This window comes from Aotus nancymaae, unplaced genomic scaffold (assembly GCF_030222135.1).
Source record: "Aotus nancymaae isolate 86718 unplaced genomic scaffold, 86718_ANA_hifiasm-v0.15.2.pri h1tg000030l, whole genome shotgun sequence".
Lineage (NCBI taxonomy): Eukaryota > Metazoa > Chordata > Mammalia > Primates > Aotidae > Aotus > Aotus nancymaae.
The window spans coordinates 32,303,629-32,327,546 of record NW_026988443.1 but is presented as its reverse complement, the minus strand read 5'-3'; the positions used below and the strand labels follow the sequence as shown (position 1 = coordinate 32,327,546).

General features: G+C 44.3%; 1 protein-coding gene across 1 annotated transcript in view; it reads right to left on the bottom strand.

The window, feature by feature from the left end:
* The window catches only part of VAT1L (vesicle amine transport 1 like), a 171,420-nt gene that overhangs the window by 114,152 nt on the left and 33,350 nt on the right, over nucleotides 1-23,918 (bottom strand). The gene's annotated exons all lie outside the window — the stretch shown is intronic.

Below are 23,918 nucleotides of genomic sequence, written 5' to 3'. Positions count from 1 at the left end.
GTGGCCAAGAGAGAAGGACAAAGGGCCAGCATCAGTGGGACTTGGATTCTGATCTTGGATCTGCTGCTGAGTTCTTAGGGAACCTGAGCTTGTTATTCTGAATTGACAGCCTTAGCTATAAAGTTGGGATGATATTACCTACCTCACCAGGTTATCATGATGAGCGTGCAATAGACAGATGTACACAGAGCCTTGCACAGAATCAAACATAAAGTGGGGGCTTAGGAAATGTAAGTTCATGTCCCCTACTCCTGTCTTTACCCATCTCCTACAATGCCTGCACCCTAAACACAGGGATTTGTAAACAAGCATGCAACAGTGCCTGCCAGAGAGTAAATGCGCTTACTTGGGATGCTCGTTTTCACAGCTCAGCAGTGTGCCTTCCTGCCTGGCTCGGGCATCCGTGTTTGCCGTGTTTGCCGAAGGCACCTCATTAACAAGGCCTCTCAACAGGCAGGAGCCTGACCTTGGTTTCAGCACCTTCTGATGTGATCAACAATTCCATTTCAGAGCACCTGCCCTGAACATGAATGACTCAAACACTGAAATCATTGCTCCGTTCCTGCCAGTCCTCAGAGATCAGACATCGGGACTCTTTCTGTGACTTCAAATCCTGTGGCTGAGGTTCTGATCCGGGCGGGACAGGACCTATCACAGCTGGAAGGTGACATCGGAGGCTTCTGGATCAGAGTACATTTTAACTGCCAGTCCTGTAGGGAACTGACATGCAGTGGCCAGATCCCCCAGATAGAAATTCCTACTGGGATGTTTAGTTCTATTCAGTTCACCTTTGCTACCTTCCCATTCTCCCACCTGCTTTCTTTGTAGGACAAGACCCTTTTCAAAGCTCTTTGTCCTGCTGTTACCTATCAATGGCAAACTTTCAAAGTTAACTGGCTTTCTTTGTGAATGTAGCAAAAGTATCTCACTCTTAATATTGTTTATCAAGCCGTCTCCCTTGCTCAAAGAGTGGCATCACCAGGACCAATGCTGTCTTCAGTCACCTCTTATCTAGAGCCCCTGGTATGCAGCCAGGCACATAGAATTTGTTCATAAATATGTGGAGATGAATGAATTAATGGATGAATGAATGATGATCTCTTTACATTTTCACCTCTTTGACATCTTAGTAATGCAACACCCTGTTTCTTTCATGGTATCCTCTCTGTCTCACAAACTTTGAATGCTTGTTTCTTATTCAGTGGACATTTATGTGCCATGTACCTAAGTGCCACGGACTGTGCACCTACTTTTTGCCACACGCTATGTTGGGTAGGTTCTAGAAACACTAGGTGGCATATTCTAGAGGCAGATCACCTGCGGAAGTACCCCCGATCACATTTACCAGACAGCTGGCATTGAGCAAATCACATAAGCATTCAGAACTTTTGTTTTTGCCTTCGTGCATAGTAATGGTGCCCCCTAAAGGTGGGGATAAGGAGTGAAGGACATGAACTTAACCACTTTTATGGCTGCATAGTATTCCATGTTGTCTATGTGCCACATTTTCTTTATCCAGTCTATCATTGATGGGCATTTGAGTTGGTTCCAAGTCTTTGCTATTGTGAACAGTGCTGCAATAAACATACGTACGCATGTGTCCTTATAATAGAATGATTTATAATCCTTTGGATATATACCCAGTAATGGGATTGCTGGGTCAAATGGAATTTCTATTTCTAGGTCCTTGAGGAATCGCCACACTGTCTTCCACAATGGTTGAACTAATTTACACTCCCACCAACAGTGTAAAAGCATTCCTATTTCTCCACAAAACCATCATTCTCAGCAAACTGACACTAGAACAGAAAACCAAACACTGCATGTTCTCACTCATAAGTGGGTGTTGAACAATAGAATACATGGACAATAGAATACAAGGAGGGAACATCAAACACCAGGGCCTGTCGGGGGGTGGGGGTCTAGGGGAGGGATAGCTGGGGGTCGGGGGGCTAGGGAAGGGATATCATTAGGAGAAATACCTGGGCTGGGCACGGTGGCTCACACCTGTAATCGCAGCACTTTGAGAGGCTAAGGTGAGTGGATCACGAGGTCAGGAGATCAAGACCATCCTGGCCAACATGGTGAAATCCCGTCTCTACTAAAAATACAAAAATTACCTGGGCATTGTTGTGCATGCCTATAATCCCAGCTACTCGGGAGGCTGAGGTAGGAGAATCGTTTGAACCAGGGAGTCAGAGGTTGCAGTGAGCCGAGATTGTGCCACTGCACTCTAGCCTGGTGACAGAGGGAGACTCTGTCTCAAAAAAAAAAGGAGAAATACCTGATGTAGATGATAAGGTGATGGATGCAGCAAACTGCCATGGCACGTGTGTGCCTATGTAACAAACCTGCACGTTCTGTACATTTACCCCAGAACTTAAAGTATAATAAAAAAAATTTAAAAAAAGGAAATACAGAACATTGTTGTGGAAACTAACAAACAAACAAAAAAGGAGTGAAGGAGATGACTCTAGTAAGGACTTAACGCCCTGCCTGGTACCAGCTAATATTAATGGTAAGCACTTCAGCTCCTTACCTGTCTCTCCAACAAGATCATGGACCAGGCATGGTCCCACATGGGGGTCCAAGATGGAGGCAACATGAGGAGCATTGAATACACAGCTCTGGAGACTCTTAGGACCCAAAATGTCCTTGGAGTCATCCACTCCAACCTCCTACCTGGTGCAGGAGGAGCTTCCTGACTCAGCTTCCTCCTGTAATATTTCCAGGATGAAAACTAATGAGGTGGAAATGGAGCACTAATTGCCTCTCTAGTCAGCCCATTCTATTTTGAGGCACCCCTAATTGTTCGAAGGTCTTATTTATAATGTTATCCATAGCCTTCATGTACATTTTGCTCTTAGGAGGCAGGGCACACAAAACTGTAGACTTGTATGTCTCATATCCCTTCTTATTACCCTGTTGATATTTCCACATGGCTCCTGCATCGCAGATCTTCTGTTTTCCACTCTGAGCATGTTTAATCTCTTCAACTCTTCTCTTGGGCAAATGCCACTACATCCAAAAGACAGTGGCCTGCCAAGTGATAACCCTCTTAAATGTGGCACAGCAGAACCATCTCCTTCCACTTGGACATCAGCAGTTCTTGATATTTCTTTGTTCACAGCCTACTTTTGTATAACACAATTCTGAGTAGCACACTTGAGTGATAAAAAATTCAAATAATGGGGCTGGGCACGGTGGCTCGTGCCTGTAATCCCAGCACTTTGGGAGGCCAAGGCAGGCAGATCACCTGAGGTCGGGAGTTCAAGACCAGCCTGACCAACATGGAGAAACCCCATCTCTACTAAAAATACAAAATTGGCTGGGCGTGGTGGTGCATGCCTGTAATGTCAGCTACTCGGGAGGCTGAGGCAGGAATATCACTTGAACCTGGGAGGCAGAGGTTGCAGTGAGCTGAGATTGTGCCATTGCACTCCAGCCTGGTCAACAAAAGCGAACCTTTGTCTCAAAAAAAAAAAAATTCAAATAACACTTAAAATGTAGGCGAGATTACATTGCCATTCACAACCACAGCATAACATCTGCCAGTCTCTACGATGACACTTACTGTCATTGACACTTAGTTTTCCCCTTGACTTTAGAACTTCTTAGTGGTCTGACCTGGCTCTTTTCATGCATGTGAACAAGACGAATTTCTTACATAGTCCAGGAAAAGGGTGATCTTCCTTAGTCAACAACCTCAATTTAGCTTTTTCCTTTTACACACAGCAAGTGGTATCGCACGTTACCCCGCTTCTTTGAGCTCTATAACGTCCACGCTCTGATGGACAGGCAGGACGTGCATACTCAGTTGTACCAAAAATGAAATGTACACATGGGTTAAAATATAGTGGTCCACTCTGCCAAAGTTTGGAGGTGCACAGCTAGCACAGGATGAGGGCCACCACAGGTTTACACATCAGAAGCACAGGGAGACGGAGGGAGAGGTGACTGCTTTGCTTTCTGTCTTGCTTCCTCCTCCCGTGCACCCGCTGCTTTTGTTCACTATTGAGTGGTTGCAGGTCACAATCAACAAAAGAAGTAAAGGCACATCAGTCACAGTTTAAGAGTCTGTTGCTGTTGCTGCTGTTTTCCTGCTATCTCATTCCTAAAAAGCTCTTGGCATGACTGAAAGCCATTACTTCTCCAAGAGCAGCAAAAGTTCTGAACACATACTAATCAGTTCTCTTGACACACTTAAACATCAGAGAATGAAATGTCGCATTTTGCAGAAGGACCTACTCTGACCTCTACTAAGCTCTTTTTAAAAAGTATTATTATGAAAGCAACGTGTATGCTGTTGTAAAGAATGAAATTTGGAAAATACCGAAAACTACAAAAATGTCAACTATAAGGCCATAACTCAGAGATAAACATTCTAAATAATTTGGCTTATTCTGTTATAGTAGTTTTCTAATATATATTATCAATATTTTCTTATATACAGAATTGGAATCACACTGAATACACCACTATGTACCCTGATTATCTTTTTCTTTCTAAGCTTACATTGTGAGCATTATTGTAGGTCATGACAAATTTTGAATGTCACCACCATTTTGAATGGCTGTGGAATATTCTATAAGATATGCTATAATTCCTTTTAACCAACTATCTTAGAGGAAATTATGGTGTTATACTATTATAAACTGTATTGCAGTGAACATTTTTGTATAAAGATCTTTGTAAGTTTCAGAACACAGAGTCTAAGTCCATCTTATCTATGGCTGTATATTTTGTGTGTAGGATGTTGTCGGAGGAACTGCTGATGCTTAGTGTTTGCATAGAGACTGGCTGGCTTGTTTTACTAACTCTGGTTATCTCTTTAGAAGATATTGCCAGTACTGAGGGTTGCATCCTGTATTTTATTAGCATATGGCGGCCCTACCAGTATGAAATCGTGAGGTCAAAGGGGCCAGCAAAATTCTAAAGAAAAGATTTGGGGCAGCAAAGCAAGAATTTTTGTCATTGTGGTTCACGGAGGGATCAAGTGGAACCTGCTGGGGGCTGTCTCTGCTTCGGCGTTGGGAAATTAAACACAGTTACTGGTTTAATGACTTACAAGTTGTTTTAAGTCATAAAATTGTGTCTACATGTAGCTCACATTTTGATGATAATGTACTCATTTATTCTACATACTAATGTATCCTCCTCCTGTGTAACTAAGAACCTCATTATCATTAGGTATAGGATAGGTAAAGCTCATCCATTTAATTTGATCCAACACTTGCCAAACACCCACTCCATTCCAGAGCCTGTGCTATGTGGTGGAAGCACAGAGATGCTGAGGCCCACGCTGATTTCAAGAAGACCCCTCTAGCACAGGAAGACCCGGGATAACTGTACATATTAGTGTCTGGCATGTAGAGGCAGTTAATATGTAGCAGGTGGATGGATGGATGGATGGATGGACGGACGGATGGAGGGATAAATCGTTGGATGGATGGAAGCATAGATAGTTGAATCTAGTGAGGGTAATATTAGAAAGACTATGTAGAGGGCATAGAGGCAGGAGAGCGCGAGGGGCTTGCAAGAGGAAGTGACATTTAAATGATGACTAGAAACTTGCCAGGCAGAGGAACAAGGGGAGCTAGCATGACTCTCAGGTTGTTGGAAGGTTGGACAGTATAGAATTACATGGAGAGGATGAGCGGACAGGCCTGGCTGGAGAGAAAATGACTGGGGAAGGCGATTATGAGGAGAGGTGTTTGTGTTCATCTTGAATGATCATGAAAGACTTGTTCAGAGGGTTTGAATTTCCTCAAAAGTGGACCCTAGGGTAAAAATGTGGGTGCAGGTAGTTTAGTTCGGATGGATCTCAGGAAGTAAGATGAAGGGGTCAGGACAGTGGTGAGGCAGGGAAGGGAGGAAAGCCTAAGTGGCTTACCCCATGAACAACAAAGCTCGTTCTAGTGGGGCCCCTCTGAGAGGTGATAAAGAATGTACCTCCTAACTCTCCCATGGAGAGGGAGCAAGCTCAGGAATGTATCCCCCCACTCTTATCCCACATCTGCTGAGGGATGCTCCTGCGGCATTCACTCAGGGCTCCTGCAACCTGCCTGAGCACGGGCCGAACTGCAAACCAGGAAACAAACTCAGGCAGAGCTGCAGGCATCTGCCTGTGTGAACGGGGACTGTCAGCGCCCACCTCAGGGACGGGTATATGGCTGTATCTGCTACACAGCCCAATGGCCAGCAGGCTAGATCTCAGCAAGCGAGCTCTGTGACTAGGCAGAAAATCCTCTTCTAACGGCTTAATCTCGATGGCAAGTCCTGCCTGAGATGTTTGCAATTTCCCAAAGCCTAGCAGAGTGCTTTCTTCCTGCTTTTCACGTAACTGCCTCCTTGTCTCTGCTTAAATGTGATGCATCCTCACCACCCTGCCAGGCCCGTGAGCTTCACCCTTGCCCTCCCACTGCCCAGCTGGCTTCTCAGAGGCCAACATGACCCTATATACCATTGAAAAAGACAGCCTGTAGCAAGGTCACTTTGATGCACCCAAAATAGTTGAGTGGGCAGAAGCAATGAGCAGATGTCTCCTTCCTCAGTGAAGACGTCTTTGATGATTTAATGTGCAGTAGGTCTCTGCCTAATATTCTCTATTCCTATATACGCATTCTCTATGATAGCATCTTGATCCTTTCATACACACACACACACATTTATCACATGTGTACATATGTGTATATGTTTGTGTATATATATATATAGCCATCCCTGGTATCCTCGTGCGATTGGTTCCAGAAGCCCTCTGCAGATACCAAAATCTACAGATGTTCAAGTCTCTGATACAAACTGGTAGCCCAGGTACGGTGACTCACTGTAATCCCAGCACTTTGGGAGACTGAGGCAGCTGGATCACCTGAGGTCAGGAGTTTGAGACCAGCCTAACAAACATGGTGAAATCTCGTTTCTACTAAAAATACAAAAAGTAGCCAGGTGTGGTGGTGAACGTCTGTAGTCCCAGCTACTTGAGAGGCCAAGGTGGGAGAATCGCTTGAACCTGAGAGGTGGAGGATTCAGGGAGCCGAGGTCGTGCCACTGCACTCCAGCCTGGACAACAGAGCAAGACTCAGTCTCAGAAAAAATAAAAAGTAAATAAGCCGGTGTAATATTTCTATATTACCTATGCACATCTTCCTGTATACTTTAAATCATCTCTAAATTACTTATCATACTTAGTACAATGTCAATGTTATGTATATAAGCAGTTATACTCTATTGTTTAGGGAATAATGACAAGGAAAAAGTCTGTACATGTTTAGTACAGATGCAACTATCTATTTTCTAAAAACATTTTTGACTTGTGGTTGGCTGAAGCCATGGATACAAAACCCATGATATAACGGCTGGCAATATCTTATTTACACACACATAATATCTGTATAGTGTGTGTGTGTGTGTGTGTGTGTGTGTGTATGTGTTTGTTTGCTGTATGGCTATGTGCCTCTATTCCTTATAGATGGTCCTTGAGGACAGTGAATATGTTGTTTGCCATTGCATTCCAGATACCTAGCACGCCACCTGGCACACAGTACATGCTCAATAAAGATCTGTGGGGTGGCCCAATAAGGTCCACCACCTGTCTCCTGCTCTCTCTGGCAGAGGAAGGCAGAGGCAGGTTGGTCTTCCTTCTGGTCCTCCCCGACAAGCCCAGGCCTCTGGGTTTAAATGTCTCCGCATTCTGCAGGGTCGTGTGGCTGGGGAGGTACCCTGAGTGAGCACAGTTGTATGCAAATATGACATCAGTTTATATCAGGGAGCAGTTTATGTCAGGAACAGGGAGTAGACTGGCCTCTGTTTGGCCCTGTGAAAGGGGGTCCATGTCTGGCACTGAACACACAGGCTTTTTCTCATCATGGGGATGGGCTCTAGAGAACAAGGCTCCTTTTAGCTGCGTCTCTTGAGGCTTAAAATATTTGCCGTTCTTAACGCATTCTTGACTGGATGTGTCTCCTAATCAACTCAAATCCGGGCTTTCCACCTCACTGGTGTAATTAATTCCCTGGAAGGTTTAGAACTTTCTGTAGGAGAACTCAGGGGTTCCTGGGAAGTACGCTTTGCCAGATAAAATTTGTATTTGCTAAATCCAGCACTGTCTCCCAGGGTCAACCTTCTGTTGGGGCTCTGGAGATCTGCGAGGAATGGGCCCACCTCTTTAAGCTGGGGTGTCTTGATGCATCCTCACCACCTGTCAGCCCCAGGAGCTTCACCCCTGCCCTCCCACTGCCCAGCTGACTTCTCAGAGGCCAACATGACCCTATATACCATTGAAAAAGACAGCTTGTAGCAAGGTCACTTTGATACTCCCAAAATAGTTGAGTGGGCAGAAGCAATGAGCAGATGGGTAAATCCATACCTGCTGTCTCCTTCCGCATTTCCTGACCTATCTTTGTGGCTTGAAACACAGGCTTTGAGAAGGACCAATTTGAGTGTGAATTCTATCTCCATCTTTGCCAATCATGTGACTTAGGGCAACTGGCTTTATTTCAGTAAGTTCTGAGTTTTTAAATCTCAAAATGAGTTGATGAGAATACTCAATATCTCACAGAGTTGTGAGCAGAAATAAAATAATAAAATAATGAATACAAAGCACTGAGCAGCATGCTTTTCAAATATGAAACATGGAAAAAATACATTTCCTTGCTTAATTTTACATATATATTATGCATATAAATTTACATGGTAAAATTTGAAAAATTGCTAGTTGGTATTATCTTGGAATTCATTCATCCATCAATTTATCCATTCAAGGAGTTATGAATAAAGCTCTATTATTGGCCAGGCATGGTAGCTTATGCCTGTAATCCCAGCATTTAGGGAGGCTAAGGCGGGCAGATCACCTGAGGTTGGGAGTTCGAGACCAGCCTGACCAACATGGAGAAACCCTGTCTCTACTAAAAATACAAAATTAGCCAGGCATGGTGGTGCATGCCTGTAACTGTAGCTACTTGGGAGACTGAGGCAGGAGAGTCACTTGAACCCAGGAGGTGGAGGCTGTGGTAAGCTGAGATCACACCATTGCACTCCAGCCTGGGCCACGTGAGTGAAACTCCATCTCAGAAACAAAACAGGCCGGGCATGGTAGCTCACGCATGAAACCCCAGCACTTTGGGAGGCTGAGGCAGGTTAATCATGAGGTCAAAAGATAGAGACCATCCTGGCCAACATGGTGAAACCCCGTCTCAACTAAAAATACAAAATTTAGCTGGGCATGGTGGCGCATGCCTGAAGTCCTAGCTACTTTAAAGCTGAGGCAGGAAAATCACTTGAACCCAGAAGGTGGTGGGTGCAGTGAGCCGAGATCGCACCACTGCGCTCCAGCCTGGCAATGGAATGAGACACCATCTCAAAAATAACAACAACAACAAATAACAAAAACAACAAAAAAACTCAATTGGTTGGAACTGGGAGTAGGGAGAGTAGAGGTGTTTTGGAAAACTGACATTACAGGAAAAACCAAGGCCCTCATAATTTATCCCGGCTGCTTGACTTACTTATCACCACCTGCCCCTGGCTTTGGCCACATCCAATACTTGCAGCTCTCTTAAAAGTATCATGTCCTCCTGGGCTTTTGTGCCATGTTTCTTGGCTATCCAGAAAACTCCTATTTAACTTTAAGAACTCTGCTAACCATTTATTCCCCCACTCCGCACACGAATTAGTCATTTTTTCCCACCAATTACTTTCGTTGGTTCTGCCATTGCAGACTCCACATTCCAAGCACATGTTAGTTGCTTGTTGGTGTCCTCCAGAGAACTGAGAGCCCTCTCAATGCAGGCACTGTGTCTTACCCATTTCGTCTCTGCAGGGGCTTGTATAGGGCAAGACACAGAGTAGGTACCCATCTATAGATCTATGGGAGTGGGTTTCACCCGACTCTCAGGTTCATTCTGGGAGCCCTCTCGTGAAAGCACTTTGTCTTACTCATTTCGTCTCTGCAGGGACTTGTACAGGGCCAGAGTAGGCACCCATCTATAAATCTATTGGAGTGAGTTTCAAACGACTCTAAGGTTCATTCAGATCCAGAAAGAGTTTTTAGACTTTCTCCTTGGAAAAGAGCAACCATACTAGTTGTGAAAGCCCTGGGCAGCTTCTCCTGATGGATACAGGCTTAGGTGCTGCTAAGACTTTCAGAAAAAGTGAAGCCCAGGCTTTTCCTTGCACCAGTTGAGACTCGTATTTTGCCACCATATTCCAAACCCGTGAAGAGCTCAGGATGATCATCTCCAGAGGAAATAGTTTCCGGGCTCTTTCAATCATGCAGGTAGTCCCCACCTTTCTCCCTTTGTCAGAACAATGAAGCCCACTCTAAAACGCAGTTTCTGGCTGGGTGCGGTGGCTCACATCTGTGATCCCAGCACTTTGGGAGGCCGAGGCGGGCAGATCATGAGGTCAAGAGTTCGAGACCAGCTTGGCCAACATAGTGAAACGCTGTCTCTACTAAAAATGCAAAAATTAGCTGGGCATGGTAGTGTGCTCTGTAGTCCCAGCTACTCAGCAGGCTGAAGCAGGAGAATCGCTTGAACCCGGGAGGCAGAAGTTGCAGTGAGCTGAGATTGCACCACTGCACTCCAGCCTGGCGACAGAGTAAGACTCCGTCTCAAAACAAAACAAAACAAAACAAAACAAAACAAAACAAAACACCCCACAAGGCAGTTTCCAGGAGACAGGGTGACATCTTGATGGCACTGTCAGCTCTTTGACATACAGGACATTCCTGTACCGTGGACAAAAAGTCTGAAATCTGTGAGAGAAGAGGAGGTAGTAGTTTATGCCTCCAGTGTCCCACGACTACCATTAGTAGGGTGACGATCTGTCCTGTGTAATGGGTCAACAAGGAGGAAATACACATGGGCATTCCTGCCCAATGAGAGTTGTACATGTGAATTTATGAATACTCATAAAAAAATGTGTAATTGGCCAGGTGTGGTGGCTCATGCCTGTAATCCTAGCACTTTGGGAGGCCAAGACAGGAAGATTGCATGAACCCAGGAGTTCAAGACCAGCCTGAACCAAATAGTAACATCCCATCTCTACAAAATTTTTTTTTTAAATTAGCCAGCCATGGTGGCATGAGCCTGTAGTCTCAGCTACTTGGGAGGCTGAGTTGGGACTACTGCTTGAGCCCAGAAAGTTGCGGCTGCAGTGAGCCGTGATTGCACTAACTGCACTCCAGCCTGGGCAGCACAGCAAGACTCTGCCTCAAACAAATAAAAAATGACATGTTGTTGGTTCATACAAGGCTATTTGATTTAATAAGCTAACTTTTAAATCCATGTAGCTTTCTTAACGTTTGAAGCTAAAGTTACCGTAACCCTTAAGATGAATAGGACTGAAAAAAAATATACAACAAGCATGCTTATGTAATTTGAATATTTGCTTTCTGAAATCCATGCTGGATTGTCTAATGATTTCCAATACTGCAGTTAAAAATAGCTAAGTATGCATGACATTCTAGACCCTATGGATTAAATGAGTTTTTACAAATGAGGAAGCTGAGACTCCGAGAAGTGAAGGAATGTGCCCCAGCTCTCACAATCATCAAATAGCAGGGCCAGGAATCAAACCCATATCTGCCAAATCCAGAGCCCTAACCACTGCGTTCTCCTAACATGGGAGTAAACATATTCATTACTAAGTTGCTGTGTATTTTACAAATACAACTGGTCTGTAGTAATTTCTCCTGACATGCAAAACCAAATGAATGTTCCTAGGTTGAGGAACACAGATCTGAATGCCAGACAGATTTTATGAACACAAAATAAAAAGAAATCAAAGATGAACAGCATCTAGATACTCCTTATGGGTTGTTTCTCTTGTTGTCTTACACCATGGAATGCTCCTGATACTCTAACTACTGGCTTTATGCTACAGCGAGAGGTCAGCCCTTCCACCAGCTGTGCCAGCATGCAGAGATGTTTAAAAGGGGAAGACATCATAGGTTTGGTTTTGAAAGATTTTGAAATTACCATTCAAGTGTGCCCTTTAACGAGTACTTCCCTACCTGCCTCCCCACCTAATATGCTGGACTGCCCATCTGCTTTTATGAGCAAACACTTAAACGTGTATAAGATAATGATTCTTTACCTATTATCTCTGACGTAGGGCACGATATTGGCATAACACAGGCACATTCATGGCAGGCTCTCTTGGAGCAGGAGCCGTGCTAATGATTCCATAGATTATCTCATTAAACTTCACAGCAACCTCAGCATGGTAAATGTTTTGACAATTTTACACATGAGGAAACTGAGTCTTAGAGAGATGAAGCAGCTTGATTAAGATGACCCAGCAAGGGGCAGAAGCTAAGATGGAAATATAGGTCAGTCTCACCCGAAAGACCCTTTTAAAATTATTATTATACTTTAACTTCTGGGGTACATGTGCAGAATATGCAGGTTTGTTATAGTTGTACACGTACCATGGTGGTTCACTGCATCCATCACCCCGTCATCTACATGAGGTATTTCTCCTAATGCTATCCCTCCCCTAGCCCCTCACCCGCCGAGACTCTTAACTCTATGGCATCATAGACATAAATGAACATATACTAATTCAGGGATTGGCATGCATCACAATACATTTTTAATATCAATATTTAATGTGCTTTACATGTTCTAAAGCACCTCCATACAATGAGGGTGATATTTAACGCTTATTGAACTGCCGAGCATCAGGTTCTGTTCTAAGTGCTCTGCGTCAGTGGTTCTCAAACTTGAGCATGCATCAGAGTCTCCTGAAGGGTCCATGACAACGTAGATTGCCGACCCCACCCCAAGGCTGTGGACCAGCCAATCACTCACTGTCGTTTCTTTCTGTGTTCTCCTTCTCACTTGTCATATTCTGGTCTGTTTGTCAAATGCCCAGGTCTCACGTTGTTGCCCATTCTTATAACACTCTATCCTTTCCCCCTTCATTCCTTTGCCTCCCATTCCCTCCTCCTCCTTCAGACACCAGTCCTCCATTTAGTCCCTGAGCACGGTCATCTTGGGTCCTCTAGACCAGGTGCTTACATCCCCGTGTTCTGCGGCAACTTTTACTCCTCCCTCTAGTACCAATCACCACTGCCATCGATGACTAATATGCCTGTTTGTAAGTCTATATCATATCCACAGCACTGCAGGCTTCAGGAGGATGGAATGAGAACTGAGTTTGCTCACTCTGGAATACCCAGGGACCAACACAGTTTCCTCAGGGCTGTATTTGACAGATGCTGAAAGAAAAAGATGGGGGTAGGGGAAGAGAAAGAGAATAAAGGGGAGGAAGGGAGGAAGGAGAGAGAGAAGGAAAAGAAGGAAGAAGGAAAGAAATAAAAGAAGAAGAAAGGAAGGAAGAAGAGAAGGAAAGAGAAAAGAGGAAGGGAGACAGAAAAGAGCGAAAAAAGGGGAGAGAGAGATGGAAATAGAAAGAAAGACAAAGGGACAGAGAGAGGTGGTAAGGGAAAGGAAGAGGGAAAGGGAAGGAGACAAGAAGTATAAATAAGTTTACTGGGGTGGAGTGGGGAGAGGTACGTAGCTTGCGTGAGGGACAGGGAGCGCTCAGAGTTCATCTCCCTCTCCTGTCATGGAGTCAGAATCCCACGCATATTGAGAGCAGTGGGTAAGTGCATGGAAAAGGGAAACTGCCGAATTTGCCATGAGGTGAGCTGCAGGATGAACACAATCAGAGTGACCAGTGTCTAGCCTGGGGGATGGGGAACAGGACTGACAGTCTGGTGGGTGTCGGTGGGAACAGAGACCACGCACCTCAAAGGCAATGAGGCTGCTTCCTGCTACACACATCCCTTTCCCAGCGGAACTGATTTTTCTTCTTAATAAAGGCAATAATAATCTGAAAAGCAACTGTGGCCTTTCAGATATGTCACCGGGAAAGTGGATGGGTCCCCAGAGTCATATAAACCCAGCGAAGAGTAGTCCCTGTGTTTGGAGTTCTCAGCATATATCCAACGGGCCAGAACTATAGAGCTAAATTTTCCTTCAAGTCTAATTGTTTCATGTGTGGCCAAGGAAAGCGATGATTGGAAAGGGCTTGAGAACATTTCAGCAGTTCATGAGCAGGGAGCAGCAGCTGTCGGGGAAGACAGACCAAGGGAGCTGAGATCGGCTTTCTCTGCCCCTCGCTCTAGATTTCAACCGTCAACCAGTTAGTTGATCTGTTTACTTTTGGCTGTAAATGCCACAGTATCGTTGAGTAATATCATCTAATCAGACAGTGATAATAATGATATTAATAGGAATAATAGCAGCTAACATTTGAATTTTCTTTTTTTTTTTCTTTTTGAGATGGAGTCTTGCTCTGTCACCAGGCTGGAGTGCAGTGGCATGATCTCAGCTCACTGCAACCTCTGCCTCCTGGGTTCAAGCAATTCTCCTGCCTTAGTCTCCTGAGTAGCTGGGACTACAGGCATGTACCGCCATGCCCAGCTAATTTTTGTATTTTTAGTAGAGACGGGATTTCACCATGTTGGCTAGGATGGTCTTGATCTCCTGACCTCAGGTGATATGTCTGCCTCAGCCTCCCAAACTGTTGGGATTACATGTGTGAGCCACCATGCCCAGCCATGAGCAGCATTTTTGAAGAGCCTAGTATATAGTACTTGATTGACAAAACTGAGTGTATGTCTTCATTCCCTTCTAACTATGAGATCCCATGCATGTGCCTGCTAGCTGTGGCCTTGAAGGAAATGGATTCAACATAGCTGGACCACAGGATGATGGATGGAGTGATGCTGGGACAGCCACAGGGGCAATGAAAAGGGGAAAGGGAACCTCATTTAATGAATATTACATATCAGAGGCAGCCACAAAATCTAGGAAGAATATTCAGACTGTTGGATAGCATGAGAAAGAACCCCAAAGACTGCTTAATGGATTTAAATTCACAAGATCGCTGGGAATGATTGTTCCTCCCCCTGGGATTAACTCAGTTGACAGGACTCTGCTTAGCTCAGCAAATAACTCTTCGAGAATATAGGGAAAAAAAAGATGACTCGTGACAGCTTTTTGATTCGCAAGTATTTACTGCATTTACTATGTGGTAGAGACCAGACACAAAAAGAATAAGAACCAGTTGCTTTGAATGGAGAGGCTTATAGGTTTGGAGAAATAAAATAAAAGAAAAAAAAGAAAAGCAAAACAACACTTTTTTTTTTTTTTTTTTGAGATGGAGTTTTGCTCTTATTACCCAGGCTGGAGTGTAATGGCGCGATCTCAGCTCACTGCAACCTCCGCCTCCTGGGTTCAAGCAATTCTCCTGCCTCAGCCTCCCGAGTAGCTGGGACTACAGGCGCGTGCCACCATGCCCAGCTAATTTTTGTATTTTTAGTAGAGACGGCGTTTCACCTTGTTGACCAGGCTGGTCTCGATCTCTTGACCTCATGATCTACCCGCCTCGGCCTCCCAAAGTGCTGGGATTATAGGCGTGAGCCACTGTGTCTGGCCTCAAACCAACACTTAATAGTAATAACAATAATAATGATAGCTGACACTTACTTTAATGCCTGGCCCTATGTTTAGTATCTCTCAAGCATCAGCTCATTTAACATACACAGAGACCCTCTGATGAATAAATGCATTGTTATTATGCCCATTACATGAATGAGGAAACTGAGAAGTATTTTGCCCAAGGCAGTAAGTTGTGGACATGGACAGACTCCAGAGCCCAGGCCATTAATCTTAGGAAAACGGACGGATGAGGAGAATGCAGTCTGGGAGGCAGAAGAGTGTAATACATGGTATATGAAGTCAAGGGAATCCTAGCGGCTGGGATAGGTCATGCCTGGAATCTCAGTGGTTCAAGATAACAGAATTTTCTTGTTTTTTCCTTTGCTCACATAAACTTCAAATGCAGGGACTGGATAGAGATGAGGGATAGAAGAGAGTGAACTTATTCAGGGTCTCAGGCTGATGAAGGCTCTGTAATCTTTTTTTTTTTTTTTCTTGAGACGGAATCTCGCTCTGTGTCACCCAGGCTGGAGTGCAGTGGCGTGATCTTGGCTCACAGCAACTTCCACCTCCCATGTTCAAATGATTCTCCTGCCTCAGCCTCCTGAGTAGCTGAGATTACAGGTGCGAGCCACCACGCCTGTCTTATTTTTGTATTTTTAGTAGAGAAGGGGTTTCACCATGTTGGTCTTGAACTCCTGACCTCATGATCCACCCTTCTTGGCCTCCTGAAGTGCTGGGATTACAGGCATAAGCCACTGCGTCCGGCCAAGGCTCTGTAATCTTTAACATGGGCTTCCCAGCTTGACTTCAACACCTACCAGAAAACTGGAGAGAAAGAAAGAGAGATCATGGAGGATCTCACAGGCCGGGGCAGGCCTGGAAGTGATTGGCCCAAATTCAGATGCATGGTCCCTGCTAGGTGCTGGGGCAGGGGGCATGGAGGATGGTTTAAAAATGCAGTCTCTGGCTGGGCAGCTGCTTACCAGCAGCAGTGCTGTCCACAGAAGCAGATTACAAAGCTTCTATAGAAAAGGGAAGGGCCACACACATTATAGAGGCTGGAAGTCCTTCAGTATTACTGAAGTAAGGAGAAATAGAGGGAAAGTGGCTAGAGAGAGAGAGAGAGAGAAAGGAAGGCAAGTGCTTGGATAATGAGAGCCATGTCCAGACGCTAAGGGGACGAACTTGTCCCCAGAACAATGGGAACCACCGTGGATTAGCAACAGGAAGAGACAAGAGCAGATTGGGGTGTGTGGAGAACCATTCTGGCTACAAGTAAGGAGTGAAAAGAATAAGGAGAGGAAACGTGAGCAGGAGGCCTGTTGAACAGCTGCAGCATTCACCTGGTGAGGGATACTGGTGCCAGAAGTAAAACAGCAGTGGATGGAAGAGAGAAGTGATATAAGAGACACCCTACTGGCTGGGCACAGTGTCTCACATCTGTAATCCCAGCACTTTGGGAGGCCAAGGTGGGCGGATCACTTGAGGTCAAGAGTTTGAGACCAGCCTGGCCAACACAGAGAAACTTCATCTCTACTAAAAATACAAAATTAGCTGGGTGTGGTGATAGGTGCCTGAACCTGGGAGGTGGAGGTTGCAGTGAGCCAAAATTGCGCCACTGCACTCCAGCCTAGGCAATACAGTGAGACCCTGTCTCAAAAAAAAAAAAAAAAGAAAAAGAAAAAGAAAAGAAAAACACCCTGCTGTCTGGAATTCCTTATATGAAGGCCTACCTCCATTTCACTTCTCAGCCCAGCCCACCTCTACTTCTAACAAAGCCTCCCTCACCTCTCATGAATGCCCATTGTCACTTCCACTTTGCATGAAGACCCTCTACCTCCGCCCTTGTTCACTTTATCTGCTTATCATCCACAGATTGGAGTTAAATGCCACTTCCTTGGGGAAGCCTTCCCCGATTCCACTCCTCACCTCTCCTAGTGCTGCTCAGGTCTCTGTTGTGAATACTCACATCACCTTGTATCTCCCTTGTGTAGCACTTGGCAAAGTTATCCACGTGACTATTTGATTTATACGCCCTTCAATGTATAGGGCTTCTCACTGAAAGAAGAGAATCTGTCTTATTCTCTATTGAATTCCTAGTGCCTGATTCAAAGTCTTGAACAGAGTAGGCCCTTACTGCATATGTGTTGAATGAGTGAATAAGTAAATGAATGAAATCGCAGGATTTGGAAACTTGTAGCATGCTGAAGAAGAACGAACCATGATTCTTGGGTTGCTGGCTTGAGTAACTGGGTAGATGTTGGTGCCTTTTAGAGTCAATGACGGTTTTCTTTTCAACAAAATATACTCCTGTGGGGATGCTGTAGTTGGTTTTGTCTTTCCTGCTAAAATTGTATGACTATTCCCCATGTCCAAATCCTTAACACACTGAAGATCCTTACTCACCCCATGCTCTTGTGGTTTAATGTTAAGGTGGTGTTGGTTTGGGGAGGACCATGAGTGCTCAGGCACATAGATGGTGTGGAAAGGCCTCTAATGCCCCCTTTATATCTTCTACCCCTCCCTTCTGTGGTTTATCTTTTGAATGACACTAGAAAATGCTTCATCCATAATGAATACAATTTAATCATTGAGTGGTTACCATTTAACTCCGTCTGAAAGTTAAGCTCTGCTTTCCTTTCCAAGGTCTATGGCCCAGTCCAGGCTGTTGTGATCAGAGAAACTTCTCTCAACCTGCTTAGTGTTTTCCCCAAATGTCTTAGCTGGATGTCTGTGGAGAAAACATCATTTGAGCCTAGCAGAGATTCAGGGATGATTTTTCCAGCCCTTCCTGTGATTTGCAGTTGGGGCCAGAGTAGAGGAAGATTCAGCTGTCTTCAGGTTGTCTCCAAACTGTCCTTATGGAAGGGAAAGCTAGGACCACATCATGGCAGAGGCAGAGAATATGCCTAGAGGTGAAAGAATTTGAAAACTCATTTGCCTTCATGAAATCCTTTGGCTGAAATAGTCTGTCTCTCTGTGTTTTTCTCCAGCTCTTTATCTTGGAATGACTTTAGTTTTACAGAGAAGTTGAAAAGACAATACAGAGATTTCCAAGATACCGTTTGCCCATATTTCCTTAATGCAACACCTCACATTGCTATGGTAAACATCAAAACTAAGGAAACAACACTGGTATCAAACGGTTAACTAAACTGCAGACTTTATTCTGATTCCATGTTTTTCCATTAACGGCCCTTTTCAGTCCAGAAAACCACGTGTTGCGTGTATCTGTCATAGTTCCTCTGTCGCCTCCCATCTGTGATGGTTTCTCAGTCTTCCTATGGTTTTCATTACTGTGGCAGGTTTGAGGAGTACTGCTCAGGTATTTTATAGAATTTCCCTCAATTTGGGCTTGTACTATGTTTTAATCATGATCAAGTTGGGGTTATGGGTTTGGGGGAAGAATATTAGAAAGGTAAAATGTCAGTCTCATCATCTGAGGGAGTACAACACATACATGGAAGCAGCACCTTTTTTGCATCTAGTATGTGGCCGGGAGTAGTTCAGTAAGCAGTTATTCAGCCACTGTTATGTGCCCAGTAGTATGAATATAAAGAAATCTCTCCCTCCCTTCTGCTCTCTCTCCTCTGCCTTATCCCCTCTCTCTTTACCATTTATAGACTAGACGTCAGGTATTCTGCTAAGCCCTTTGTTTCGCACTTAATCCTTATGTGAGGCAAATGTTACCATTTCTGTTTTATAGAAACTAAGCTCTTTGCCTAAAGTTTTTCCCTCCACCCCACCACCTACTAAATGACAGAGCTGAAGGCTGGATTCAGGTGTGCCTGTCTTTTTCCTATCAAGCAACCCAGCCTTCAGTAAATGGTAACTCTGCCCATGAAATGTTGCTGAGAGGATGAACCATGTATTATTCTGTTCTCACACTATTAATAAAGAAATACGCAAGACTGGGTAACTTATCAAGAATAAGAGGTTTTGCCGGGTGTGGTGGCTCACACCTGTAATCCCAGCACTTTGGGAGGCTGAGCAGACGGATCACCTGAGGTCAGGAGTCTGAGACCAGCCTGGCCAACATGGTGAAACCCCGTCTCTACTAAAAATACAAAAACCAGCTGGGCGTGGTGGCACGCACCTATAATCCCAGCTAATCGGGAGGTTGAGGCATGAGAATCACTTGAAACCAGGAGGTGGAGGCTGCAGTGAGCTGAGATTGCACCACAGCACTCTGGCCTGAGAGACAGAGCGAGACTCCGTCTCAACAACAACAATGATAAAGAATAAGAAGTTTTATGGACTCCCAGTTCCACATGGCTGGGGAGGCCTCACAATCATGGTGGAAGGCAAAGGAAGAGCAAAGTCACGTCTTACATGACCGCAGGGAAGAGAGCTTGTGCAGAAAAACTCCCCTTTATAAAACCATCAGATCTTGAGAGACTGATTCAGTATCATAAGAACAGCATGGGAAGGACCAGGCCCCTTGAGTCAATTACCTCCCACTGGATCCCTCCCACAACATGTGGGAATTCTGGGACCCATAATTCAAGATGAGATTTGGGTGGAGACACAGTCAAACCATATCAAACCATAAACAAATGAAAGGCTGTAAAGATTCTCCTGTAGCTTTTATTAAGGGGCTAAGGTTACCCAGACAAGAGTATGGCTTGCCACGGGAGTGGACATCTGAATTTGTTGAGAAGACCATTTTGGAAAGAAAAAAAACAGCATGTGAAAAGGCACAGAGGTTCAGAAGTTCAAATTTTTCTTTACTTTGATGCTATTAGATTACGTTAGGAGCGCATCATAAGATAAGAGTGTTCTGAGAAGAGTGAGAAGGTCATGGTGGCCAGAGAGGAGAGTGCTGATCTTGCCTTTTCTTACCAGAGACAGTTTCTGAAAAGGCACGAATAGAGGTGCATCTGATCTCCCTCCAGGGGCTGGCTGGGGGTGGTGGAGCAGTGATAGCATCAAATGGGGTCAGGAAGCCAGGGCACATGCCGCCACTTAGGTTCACTTCATCTTCTCTCTCTTTTTTTTTTTTTTTGAGACAGATTCTTGCTCTTTTGCCAGGCTGGAGTGCAGTGGCACGATCTCGGCTCACTGTAACCTCCATCTCCCTGATTCAAGCGATTCTCCTGCCTCAGCCTCCTGAGTAGCTGGGACTACAGGCATGCACCACCACACCAGGCTAATTTTTTGTATTTTAGCAGAGACAGTGTTTCACCATGGCCAGGATGGTCTTGATATCCTGACCTCATGATCATCCCACCTCAGCCTCCCAAAGTGCTGGGATTACAGGTGTGAGCCACCACACCCAGCCCACTTCATCTTCTCTAACCATCAGCTTCTGTAAATGGGAATGATCCTTGATCACTTCCTATAGTAATCTCTGCTCAGATGATATGATAATAAAGGTAAGAGAACTCTGAAAACTACAAAGCATCGCATGTCAGACACAAACCCAAATAACCTCACAGGAACAGTAATGCCGCTCTCCAGAGACTGAGCACACCTGGATCACAAGGCTCAGAGTCGTAGCAGCTTCATGGACAGGGCTCATTAAATGGGATTGGCAACAAAACTCTTGAGGTCCCAACATGAGCCTCATTCTGTTACTTATTTTGTTACTTTTCCTTTAAAGGCTTGTGAGCCAATTTTCAACCAGGTTCTAAAGATCTTACTAACAGCATTACCATTTGGGGCCATCTGGTCATGCTATTGTCAGAGGAAAACAGTGTCCTCAGAGATATGACAGAGCATGGAGGCAGCGGACAATTCCAACAGTGTATCCTGCTCTGGACTGAAGTATTTTTCCATGCTATATTCAAGTTTCCTTAAAACCATAGCTCAGTTTGGTACTCCTCACATGCTGTCTGCAAATTTCCCATCCCAGCCTTTGATGAAACTCAGACAGAAGTCTTGGTGCCATGAGGGCTACACACTTTATATAACCCTATTTAGGAAATTTTATCCCAGCTATGACTAGGTTTAATCCTCGTCATCATCTCATTGACATCAAGTTAGGAAATGTGTACCTGAGCCAGTCTTTTGGATCTTGAAAACATCTATGCTGAGTACTGGGTGGAGGGTGAACAAATATTTGTTAAATGAAGGACGGAATGATCTGGGCTGGCTCTCCCAGCATTTTAGGCTGTTGAATGGAAAGAGAAGAGGTTTTGGAATCAGCCAAATTGGGGTAAGAATCCTAGCTCTGCAATTTGCTACTTTTATGTTCCTCAGGCCTCTGCAGGCTCACCATAATGAAAAGGGAGGGAGAAAGGCAGCCCGGGGAAAGCAGCAGTTACCTGTTTCCCTTTGCTGTGTAACAAATGAACACACACTTAGTGGCTCAAAACACAGATTTATTACACTAAAGTTCTAGAGGTCTGAAGTGCAAAATGGATTTCACTGGGCCAAAATCAAGGTCTTAGCAGGGTTGTGGTCCTTCTGGAAGCTGCAGAGGGGAATCCATTTCCTGCCTCTTCCAGCATCTAGAGGCCACCTGCTTCCTTGGCTCACAGCCTCTTCCTCCATCACAGCCAGCAGTGTAATTTCTCTAAATCTCTCTCTGGTTCTTCTGCTTCCCACTCCCACCTTTAAGAACACTTGTGACTACATTGGATCATCCTGAATAATACAGGATAATCTCCCTATCTCAAGGTCCGTACTTTAGTCATACCTGTAAATTTTGCCATGTAAGGTAACATATAGGTGCCAGGGACTCACTGGACGTTCCTCTGCAGGGGAGTGTGATGGTGTGAGCTCTCGGCAGGACTCCTTGGTTTTTGTAAGACAGTGTCCAAACCATCCCAGCTCAGTGGAGTGTTCACATATGTGGCTCTGCACTTGGCCAAAACTGTCTTCTCTAATGGTAACCTTGAACTGCTGTACCACTACCTATCAAATCTTGGTTGAGAGACACATTATTCAAAGAGACCAGCCCTCCTGAGAGATAGGTCCAACTGCGCTTTTCAACTCTGTCTGGAAATTAAACCAGACCACATCCTTCTGGCCCCCAGAATATATGCTCTCACTAAATTTTGCTTTACTTTGATGCACTTAGATTACATTAGGAGAGCACCAGAAGAAAAAAACATCATGGAAAGAGTTGCATTTGCTGTAACAGCTTTGTTGAGGATGTGTATTGCATTTCTGCATATATTTCTTATGAGAAACCGCAGAGAAAAAGTCCTTTGGTCCCCAAAACCAGCGTTAGTTATGGTTACACCTAGTAACTGCTTTATTTCAATCAAATGAACACTAGTTCACATGGATGACCATTTTTCCCTATTTTCACTCACTAATAGAAAGCTAAGAGGCGAAACTGTTGTTCATCTTCAGCAAAGCTTTAGGACAGCATAGCCTGTGCTATGAACATTGACTTATTTTCCAACCCTCATTGTCCACTTTACCCAGTTCCTTCACCTGTTTTATACTTTAGCTAGTATTGTCGGTAGCATCTGTAAGCCCAGAATAAAGCATGGTAAAAACTTTTTTTTATTTCCCAAGATTATATTCTGTTTTGTAAGACACATGCCCCGATACATTCTTCTTTGCTCTAAGAACAACAAAAAATAAATAAAAACATAAAAGGATATCTCATAGGTGCCGATGCGTAAACATGAATTCTCAGCAGAACTGAGTCCAGCACTGTTGTAAAGACTGAGGCTTATGCTTATAATATGAAAACAAGTCTCTAGTGCTTTGTATGCTGAGCGTACTAAGATCATAAATGCCAGCATTCTAAATGGCTTGCTTATTGTTAGCAGATTCACTGGAATTGAAAGCCATTTCTTTTGTAAGGGATGCTTAGCTTTTATTATGTCTTTATTCATGGTCAAAAGACATCAGCAAATTTGCTAAAGTGATTGAAGATATTCTTCTTGAGGCATTCTTAAAGTTTCCTATCTTTGCCCTCATGGTTTTGGATGTGAACTTGTTTTCTTACATAGAAACAACGGAAATGTGCTCTACACTGTGTAGGGTTTTGATAGTCACAGAAAGACAAGTTTTTAAAAAAATCAATGCTATGCTAGCAAAACCTTCAGTGAAATATCTCTGAGATACATCTAATCATAAGAGTTTATTTCTGAGTTTATCAAACCACAGAATCAGTGACTCTGAGAACCTCTCAAACCCTATAAGATAGGGTATTAATCTGTATATCCACAGATCCTAGAAGATGCTTGCTGTGTGTTTAATATTTTTGGAACTAGTGGGTAGTACCTTCCACTCTCAGAAACACCAATATGCCACCCAAACCCCAGTAGACCAATGACAGACATACGGTGCTTGCCATGTAGTGGGCATGCAATATACACTGAATGGCTGGCACTGAGACACAGACAAATCATGGGATAAATTTCTGCCATCCCTGAAATCCAGAGCTGAAATTCTGATTTCCATCATTTCCCCTCTTGGCAGAGACACACCTGACAGATGACATTGACAAGTGCAACCACTTTCATGAATGTACTTAGGTTTATGTATTATTTCCAGTGT